General features: G+C 33.0%; 1 pseudogene; it reads right to left on the reverse strand.

Annotated features, from left to right (window-relative positions):
• Positions 1-1,041: 1,041 nt before the first annotated feature.
• On the reverse strand, positions 1,042-2,311 carry LOC133187240 (uncharacterized; annotated as a pseudogene).
• Between the last annotated feature and the right edge of the window lie 7,728 nt (positions 2,312-10,039).

Here is a 10,039-nt window from a genome sequence, read left to right on the forward strand (position 1 = left end):
CTACGTATAAAAATTTCTCAAACGAGAAAAGCTATTGGAAAACAAATTGATGAAACAGCGCAGCACAGTTAAGGCTACAAAAAGGAGGCGGGGCCTTATCTATAGAGAAATGTTTACTATGACGTCACACAAAATTATCAGGTCTTCAAATTACCACAAAATGAAATGATTTGCTATCATAAACTGTTGGATAGCTCTAGGCTATATCAAAACTTACTATTACATACATTTTTGTCGTTATAGTTTGATCCTTCATAGCAAAATATAAACAATTTACTGATCGAAATGCACTTGTCAATGTGTCGTCATATCTTGAAAGTTAACGAAGTTTGTACGCAGTCTGAGGCTGATCAAGTTACATTTTATACAATGAAAAATGTATTTTGTAATCAAATAAAATATTTTTTGCAGATATATATAAAGGTCATTAACTTGGTTGTGATGTCTTTTTTTTTTTTAACGATTTTATTCATATACTTAACGTACATTGCATAAACATGTGATACTATCGCAAATCTGTATGCAGATTCATTGAAGGGTAGTAGAAGGGTTCTTATAAATTGATATATTGCAAGGACATACTCTCAATGGATCATGCCAACCTTTTTTACACATAAACTTGAAAAGCATCAACATATTTGAAAAGTGCTACGAACCTCATGAAATATTGCAAATGAATTAATTATATCTATATTTAATGTAGTTGACCAGCAAAGTATTCAACAAGCTGTTTTACAAATGTAATTGTATCACAAACCTGTGTTTTCTTCCTTTACTGTTAGTAGTTCATTAATTCTTGATACACCAAGGGGGTGGAGCATCCAAATGTACAATAACTTCCAATATCAGGAAGTTATTGTACAGAAAAGGTACAAAACTGGACAATAACTTTTTACGAAATCACAGAAAGCCCCACCTCCTTTTGAATAAATCAAAACAATTTTAAGAACTTTTTTATAACTTATTGTAACAATAAACTGAACTTTTTTGCCCGTAAATGTTTTTACATTTCACGTACTTTATTTTAGCAAGTCTTAATTTTTAAAAATTGAAAGAAATGTTACAATTATGAAAATGCTGTCTATTTGTTATGTCAGACAAACTTTCTGATGCAAACAAACGGGGTATTTTCTTCTGATGACCTTCATTTTTCAGTTTCCATGTCTTCAGTCTCCTCGCGGCGCTTTCTTTTCTCACCCGACTGCGGCACTCCGGGGTCGAGTACTTTCGACACCCTTCTGGAAATCTCGTCGCAAGGTTTTTTTTTATATTTACGTACTGCCTTCTCAGATCGATGGCCAGTCTTCATTATTTCTTGCTCGTCCACCCCTGCCATATACAATTGAGTGGCACACCTGCGTTTTCGAGAATGGTTGCTGTATTGTAGTCCAGAAAGTCCTGCTTTTGTACAGGTCGTCCTCGTCATGATCTTCAGCTTGTTTACACCTACAACCTGGTTCTCGTTTTTTGGCGGATGGTCCCTCGTTACCTAGGCCAGCCAAATAAGTCTTGTAAAAGTCGACGATGCAACGTTCACCTATAATAATAAATAATAAATGGGGCGTTATGTTATTCATGAATTGAGCCGAGTCGTTACTTATCATTAATCATTAACATATATTTTGGAAATCAAAATTCGATTATAAACCCAAGTAATTAAATCGTATTTTACCAGGTGAACTGTGAATTTGTTTATCAGCTGCATTTGGGCTAACCAACCCTTGTAAGTCTTACTGGCACGTCCAATGAATTCCACGTATTTTCTAGAGCTTTCCTCTCCAAGAACAAACTGACTACACTCAAGTTCGTGATGCCTATCATGTCCCCTTAAACCGAAGAGTTTACAATTATAGTAGAACATGGTATGTTAAAGACTTTCGGAACTGTCACCCCCAAATACACCTTTCTCCCACATGCTTTCCTCATCCTGTGGCATAATCGGCTCAGCTTGCTTAATCGCCGTCCCAAACCCGCGCCTCATAAGGTCTTTCATTTTGCTGTCAAGAATTTTCCGGAATTCACTAAACCATGGGTCATTACTGTCCAAAATGTTTTTTTCGAAGATGTTTTTATTTCTGAGGTGGCGCAATATCCCACACGATATGAGGTAGAGAGATCGGGGAGGGTATTCAATGCCATCTTTTCTCGGAGTTTCCTAAATAAAGCGGCCCAAGTAGAAATTCAACTGCTCTGCCGTCATTAAATGTAAGAGTGGTATTTCATCAACGGAATTACAATAACGTTTCTCCCGCCATTCCTCGAAGAACTTGAGAGCCCACGTGGTATTTTTCTTGGTGTTAGCATTCTCGTTCGACGCAATCAATTTTAAAATTTCATCATCTGTTTTCATCACCGGTTTTCCAAACCGTTTACCATGTCACCAGGTTCCGATTTCACTGGTCGAGGCTTTGGATCGGAAATATCAGCTACTGGGTCCACTGCATCTGGGTTGAAAGAACCAAACTCGGTACCAATTTCACTGTCCATATTTTTGGCACGATTTTAAATTCAGCTTTTCACACAGACCCTCGGATATGGCATTTTCTTCTTTAATTTCATCACATACCTGCGAGAGTTCAATATCTTCTTCGGTAACTCCGCATATGTTAAAAAAAAGCCCACATCACCTAAATCGCCCAGGTTCATAGTCGACAAATCGTCTAATATGTCCATCCTCCTCAACTTCATCTATGTAAATGACTAAGTGCGCAGAAATATTCCCAGAATATCACGAGGAATTAGCGGGAAATAACTACGGAATGTCCCGATAGTCTATAGAACCAAAAATATGCCGGTTGCAGAGCGGGAAAATATAACGGAATCTATCGAATGCTGTCGATACTTTCGCGGCTGTATTACGAAAAACCCCGATATTTTCGCGGGTTATGTTACGGAAAAAAATGATACATTCCCACGCTCTTTTATGGAAAATTTTCGCCCTAATGTTCCGATTGGTTCCGCCCTAATGTTCCGATTGGTTCGTTGATACAAGTCAGTTAAATTACATTTTATCTCGTGAATCATGGATAATCAAGGGGGCGGAGACTCGTTTGCTTCGCAAACTCCTCACCGTCCCCTTGATTATCCATGAAACACTCGATAAAATGTACATTAACTATAACTTTTAGCAATTAAATTGTAGAATCTATATAAGTTCGCTACACTTTTCACAAACTACACAGAGTGTTGAAAAGAATTATAAACTAAACTTAGATTTTTAACGTGGTTATACCCTTGCTATATTAAAATTTAAAGATGACCTCAATACTGCAAGTATACTTGCTAAAATCACGTGACTTTCAAATAACGTGACAAGTCTAAATAAAAAATCTAATGGTCCTCAACATGTAGATTTGACCCATATTACATTTGTCCGATATTAGTAAAGTCCTAAAAAGAATCGACGATCTTTGTATAGAATGTATTTTTTATTTGAAAAATTCGCCGATATTTCCATTCGGCGCCATAACTGTAATGCGAGGGATATCATCATTCTCGTTTGAAGTCATCATTTCGCAAGTTTTATGGTCGATACAATGACCTTGTCAGCAAATACAACCTATAATTACGTCAACCGCTGACTGAAGTTTTTCTTACTAATTGTTAGGCACTGAATCGTTTATGTAGTTTACCCTTTTCCCGATCATGACAAGGAGCACACGGCGGGTGTAACCGATCGACAGGAGATACTCACTCGTCCATGGCACCAGATCCTACCTCTGATGTTTTTGAAGGTCCGTATTTGCTCTGCTCCCAATTTATATTTTCTGAATGGACTTTATGCTTGAATAGTGTTCTTCATCTCCATATTTCATGTATTAAAATTGTCTTGTAAATTAAATATGCCTCATTTATTCCGTCTGTCTACCTGCTTTTACTACCATACAGTACTGTGCGTCTAGACATCAGAAGCAAAGATATTAACAAGCAGTTTTCTACAGTGCGAAACAAAGTATATATCTATACCACTTAGGTGACTTGAGTCACTCATGTAACCTAATCCTACCTCTTTCCGCATCGCATCCATCTCGATCATTTTGCGTCATCTGTTGTTTCAATCTTATCCTTTGGAAAAATTATAATTTTCTTGAGTCTTCTCTGAAAAAGCTGATCAATTCTAATCATATTAGATATATTGCATCCTTGTATAACGTGAATCGTTAGTTGTGATTTTTTTTTGTATCAATTTCATATACCTTGAGAGAAGGATCAGAACCAGAATAATGCCAGATATACAAAAAAAAAAATCTTTCATTAACCTTAGGTATATAATATATATGATTATTATAAACAATTTATCCATAATCATTGTTGTTCAAATCAATTCGTAGGGTTCAGAGAGAAGAGTCGTGATTGACTAAAAATAGTTGTACAATTATACTTTTTGTATTTTTTAAATTAACTTTGCCACAATCCATATATCTATAGAAAACAAATAAATTGTATATAAAAAATGTATTTTCAAAAAAACTAGTACTATTCACGTAGATTGAAATATTTTATAAATACAATGGTTTTCAAGGGATGAAAATTTTCAATGTTACACTCAACTACATGCAGTATTTATTATATTGTACTGAATGTTTTATACAAATACATATTACAGTGAACCTTGCGCGCATGAATTCTGCGGAGTCAATATTTTTTGAAATAACACCCGTCGTCAAGCAATGTTAACTGTTGCTACGCTGGAGGGCGTGGCTTCATTATTCAAAAAGTGTTTTTTAACAAATGTTTTTCGATGAATCAGATTCAACTAATTTACATGAAAGCATGATATTTAAGGAATGAATTTAATAGCTACCCAAGTTATACTGGTATAACCTGGGTTGGGGCAGTTTACGCTGTATAAAGTGCGAAGCGGTTTATAAAAAAGCGTAAACTGTCCCAACCCAGTATAACTTGGGTAGCTATTAAAATTCATTTCTTATAATTTAATTTTTCATTATTACGTGTAAAAAAATAAGACAATTTCTCCTTCAAAAAAGCCTTCAAATTGTACGTATTTTAAATGTAATGTCAAGCGGATTGATACGTTTTTGACGTCATTGTGACGTAGGCATCCCAGGTTATACGATATAGTCTAATTTTTTTACCCATTCAAATTACGCGTCACAGCCGAAATTAAATTATTATAGAATATGAATGTTGTTTTTACGATACAAATAGAAATTTTTGAAATTACGATAATAAGTAAAAAAATATAGATTACAAATGGAAAATCATAGAATACAAACCGAAAATATACAATAAAGTTATACTATACAATGAACAGACCTTGGTACTTAAAGAAAAGGTCAATTTAATAAAAAAAAAATCCATTAATTTTGTTTAAAAAATTAAAGTTTAATATATCTAAAATAAAAATGAAATTAATCAATCCTTATGTTTAAATTAACATCTTTATGATAACATGGTGCTTATTGATTGTGAATTGGAAATTAAAACTGTCATAGTACATAACCATTTCAACATAATCTTAATATATTTTTTTAATTTAGACAACTGTACATAGTTTTTCCCCCCACCGTTTAAGTCCTGTATAAAAAAATTGACGTATGCCCTGGCATTTCGTGATCCAGGAGTCAGGTAACCCCTTACAAAAAGGTGTCATAGTTAAACTATAGTTAATTATACTAAATACTTTGATTAACTATGAAACTTTACCCTGTAACTTTTTTGAAGATTTAGAGCCTTAATATGTCTAAAATTACATATCAGTGAAGAATTGTTTTAAATTATATGTAAATACAAGAAATATTTCCTTTTTGTGTAAGAAAATTGATTGTAAGAATTAAAAAAAAATAAAATATAACGATCTGAAATTCAAAGTAAAAATACTTTGATTTACTATAGTGAAAACTTTAATACTATTGCACGCTATAGTTAACTATAGTAGGCTATAGTTTGCAATAGTACTTTTTGTAAGAGATATAACAAAATAACGTATTACCTTTTGGAATTTTCTGATGTGCTTCAGGCTTTCTAGCAAGTAAACTATTTGTGTTGTACTGATGAACAGTTACCTATCAGGTATGATAATACCTATATGAGGGAAAAGTGGAGATAACAAGCAGTAAGCAATTCTCATAAATCCAGCTAATAGAAAACGAATCGTGAACAGGACAAAAACATTTACCCTTGGAAAAACCAGGGGTTGGATCAGTTTCCATGGAGGAGTAAACATCCCCTGTTGACCGGTCACATTCGTTCTGAGCCCTATGTATTGTTCTGGTAGTACTCTGTAGTCAAATTTAATATAAAAACAATGACCTTACGAATGGTTTGAAACGTCAGACAAAATGTGAACCAATGATAGGATGTATTTTCCAACAGGGTTATTATACCTACTGTAGAATTTGCGAACCTCTACAAAGTGTTAAAGCTAACATTGTCATTTACTAGAAATTCATCTTAATCTCCAGCCGCCCCCCCCCCTCTCTCTCTCTATATATATAACCCTAGTCGTTTTATCCAGAATTTATTCTAGATAGTGGGATTAAATAAAACTGTTTATATTTCGAAAATTCAATACCTATAACGTGTGTTTCATTCATAGAAATCTACCATACAAACTGCTTACATGGTTATAAGGCACAGTTATCTTTCGACAAACCGTAATTAATTGGGTCAAATCAAAGAGTATTATATATTGAAAAAAAAAACAACTTTGAAATCACTTTCTTTACTTTTGGATATGAATCAGGCCATCTTTTCAAATAAGTAAGATAAGAAATAAATCTTTATCAAAATTGTTAAATTCATGTCCTCTGGGTCCAGGCCCGAGATAAAAAAAAGTATGAAAAACAGACAAACAAACAATTAAATACATGTAGTTAATAAACATTCAGTTCATGCTCAACAATTTTTATGTCAAAATGGAGCTTCTTTTTCCCCTTTGACCACAGATTCTGCAACATCCATTTCGTATTTGCATGTTTTACTGAATATTGACGTAATATATAGACCTTACAACTTTACTTTAGGAAAATAGGATGCCGTTATCTTTTCAGTCGTCATTTTCTATTGCTGAATGTATATTAGTGACCTGCATATGATGAATATGATGAATCATACATTTCTATGTTACAGGACTCTCTAAGGTCATATTTAAATCAACATCTCACAAAGTATAAATGACTTTTCCTCTAAATCAAATTTGAATGACAAGTTCCTATCCAATTGATTTCATATCTTCATATTTTTCTGTCATATTTTCACTACTCTTGTCAGAATGTACCTTATCAATGCGGAGGACTCAAGATAAATGTTGTCGGTCCTCCTGGATGTTCACCTCTCCTAGGCACCTGATCCCACCTCTTTTTCTAGAGGACAGTGTCTTGCCCTGTTTACAAAAATACATTCGAACAATTCAAGTTGGGAGCAGAGCAAACACGGACCTCCAAAAACATTAGAGCTGGGATCAGGTGCCATAGAGGAGTAAGCATCCCCTGTCAACCTGTCACACCCAACATGTGCTCCTTGTCATGATTGGGCAAACGAAAAGAGCCATGGGCAATGCAGTGCAAAAACAATGGCCTAATGATTTGTATGAATAAAATCAGTTAACATTATGATTTAACGATAATTTGTAATTGACTACAAAGCCAATGCTTCGGCGATAGAATTTGCGAAACATTGACTTTATATGGGACTGTTGATATCCTGTTATCATCAACTAACTTGACGAGAGTTTGTCCATCTCTCTCTCTTTCTTTTTAGAAATTGTTCGCACGTAGGGCATGCATATCGAATCAACTGGGAGACATTAACTCCATATTCAGGTGATAATGATTTATTGCTACTTAAGTAAGGTAAGCTGACGATAGAAAACTTGAAGTCATTACATTTTCGTAAGGTAAGTCTTGTTGTTAGGTTGCCATTAATGTCCTTTTCTAGTAAAATACCCAAATCTGAAACAGATGTGTAAGACTCTGTTGTCTTTTATTTCCTGTTCAGAATCAACGTTAGAATGAAAAGAATATTTGTGAATTGATATACGTAACCAAAATATAAAAGAGTCGAATTTAAGGTCAAAACAAGATACCTCTTCTTTTCATGTACAAGTTTCTGAATAAATTCTTCATATGAATACAAAAAATAGGTCTGCTAATAATGGGGCCATGAAAATTCTAACAGACTGTTGGAAGACTTGATCTCCAAACACCACACAAATATTGTAAATTAGAAACTCAAGCATCTTTTTAATATCAACTTTGGAGTACTTGTGTGTATAATCAGCATGTTTTAAGTGCATAATTTTGCAGATGATCAATGACAAGGTATGTAAATTTACGAGTTCCATTTATATGGAAAAAATCAGCTGCCTATGGCGTCAAAAAACCCCAATTTGTTGTAAAATATTGATAGCGCTGGTTTTATTGACTAAAATACAGGAAAACCACTTGTCAATCTTGTCAGTACAGTTTATAATTATCATTAAAACACTTTCATCTTTAGTAATATCAATTATAATTGTTTTTGGTATAAACTTTCTACTCTCAAAAACAACAAGGCATGTTTTCTCAGACAATCCACATACTTTTGTATATACACATTTGTTATCTTTTATTTTTCTTTTTGTTTCTGTCTTGCAAGGGGTCAGCAATATTTTCATCAATACTTTTTATGGATCATAATAAGAACAAAAAACTAAAAATACTTACTGTAACTGACAAAGCCTTGGTAACATTCATAAAAGAAGAGATGTGCTAATGAATTTAAAATAACTCTGGTGTACCATTGAAGGATGGATTTTAAATAAGTTTAATATCCATTGTAGTTTTAATAGACAAGCAATACTATTTGGTAAATATGAAAATAGGAATGTTTATAAATTTCAAAACCTTTTAATACTTATTGTAAAACAATTTATTTTTACTAGTAAATATAATAAGGTTCCAAGAATAAATGTTGACGCTGTATTAAAGGAAACAAAGATAGAATTTTTATTGAAAAAGTTTTGTTGTTTAAAAGTTGTAGATATGAGGAATATGAAAGGCATTGGCAAAATATTTGTGATGCACTGTAATTAATACAGTTATATATACTTCCTATTACCTATTTGACTCAGAGAAGAAAAAGAAGATTGATCATTTATCATTTTGTATTATTTGTAATAGAACAATTGTTTTCTTTTGCTGAACCCCCCCCCCTTTTTTTTGCTTTTGTTTTTTTTTTTTTTTCAAAACAACTTTCACAGTGCATAAAAGTATATTTGTGTAAATATGATTAAGACGGAGTATGTGTAATCGGAAGTTAACTTGTAAATGATGAAATTTATCATGTATACATGTACCTATGAAAGTGTTATAACAATTAAAAAAACCCACACACTTTCATCTTTGGATATCACTTGTGGTGTGTGTGAAAATGTTTACAAGAGAATTCTAAGAGTATTAATATCGTTTTCCCTTTGAGGTTTGAATTCTAAAGAATGAGTTTTCAAAGTACTAATATTTGGCATATTTCGCATTTTATACTGTAAAACGTATCTTAATATTATTATTTTTCAAGAGTTTATTTCAAATCCATAAGTTCCAGAAATGATGAAATAAAATTAAACCCGATACAAGATTTATGTCATATTTGAAAATATTATTATTTGACTAGAGTTATAAATTCAGTATCAATTTCAAAATTCTTTATGTAAACAATAGGTCATGCACTAAAAAATTATGTTTTATAACTGAAATAATCCGATAATAATGTTCCAGAGATTACGAACGACATTTTTAAATAGAGCTGTGGATTTCGTCACATTCACTTAGTTGACAAAAAAATCTGTGTCCACTTCAAATGGATAGAAACACGATTTCATATAACGATCTGCAATGATGTTTTGTATTGTATGTATAATATGCATTGTAAACTAAATGTTTATTTTTTACAAAACCAGTCTCGCAGATGTTGCCAAACACTAGAGATTTTAAAATATGAAATCTATAAGTAATGACTTGTTTGTTTGGTTGTTAACGTCCCTTCGAGACATTTTCACATATTGAGAATCCATCACTTGGCGGTGAAGACCTGTTCTCGG

The sequence above is a fragment of the Saccostrea echinata genome, unplaced genomic scaffold, assembly GCF_033153115.1.
Source record: "Saccostrea echinata isolate AGI-Se365-2 ecotype Australia unplaced genomic scaffold, CSIRO_AGI_Sech_v1 ptg000014l, whole genome shotgun sequence".
Classification (NCBI taxonomy): domain Eukaryota; kingdom Metazoa; phylum Mollusca; class Bivalvia; order Ostreida; family Ostreidae; genus Saccostrea; species Saccostrea echinata.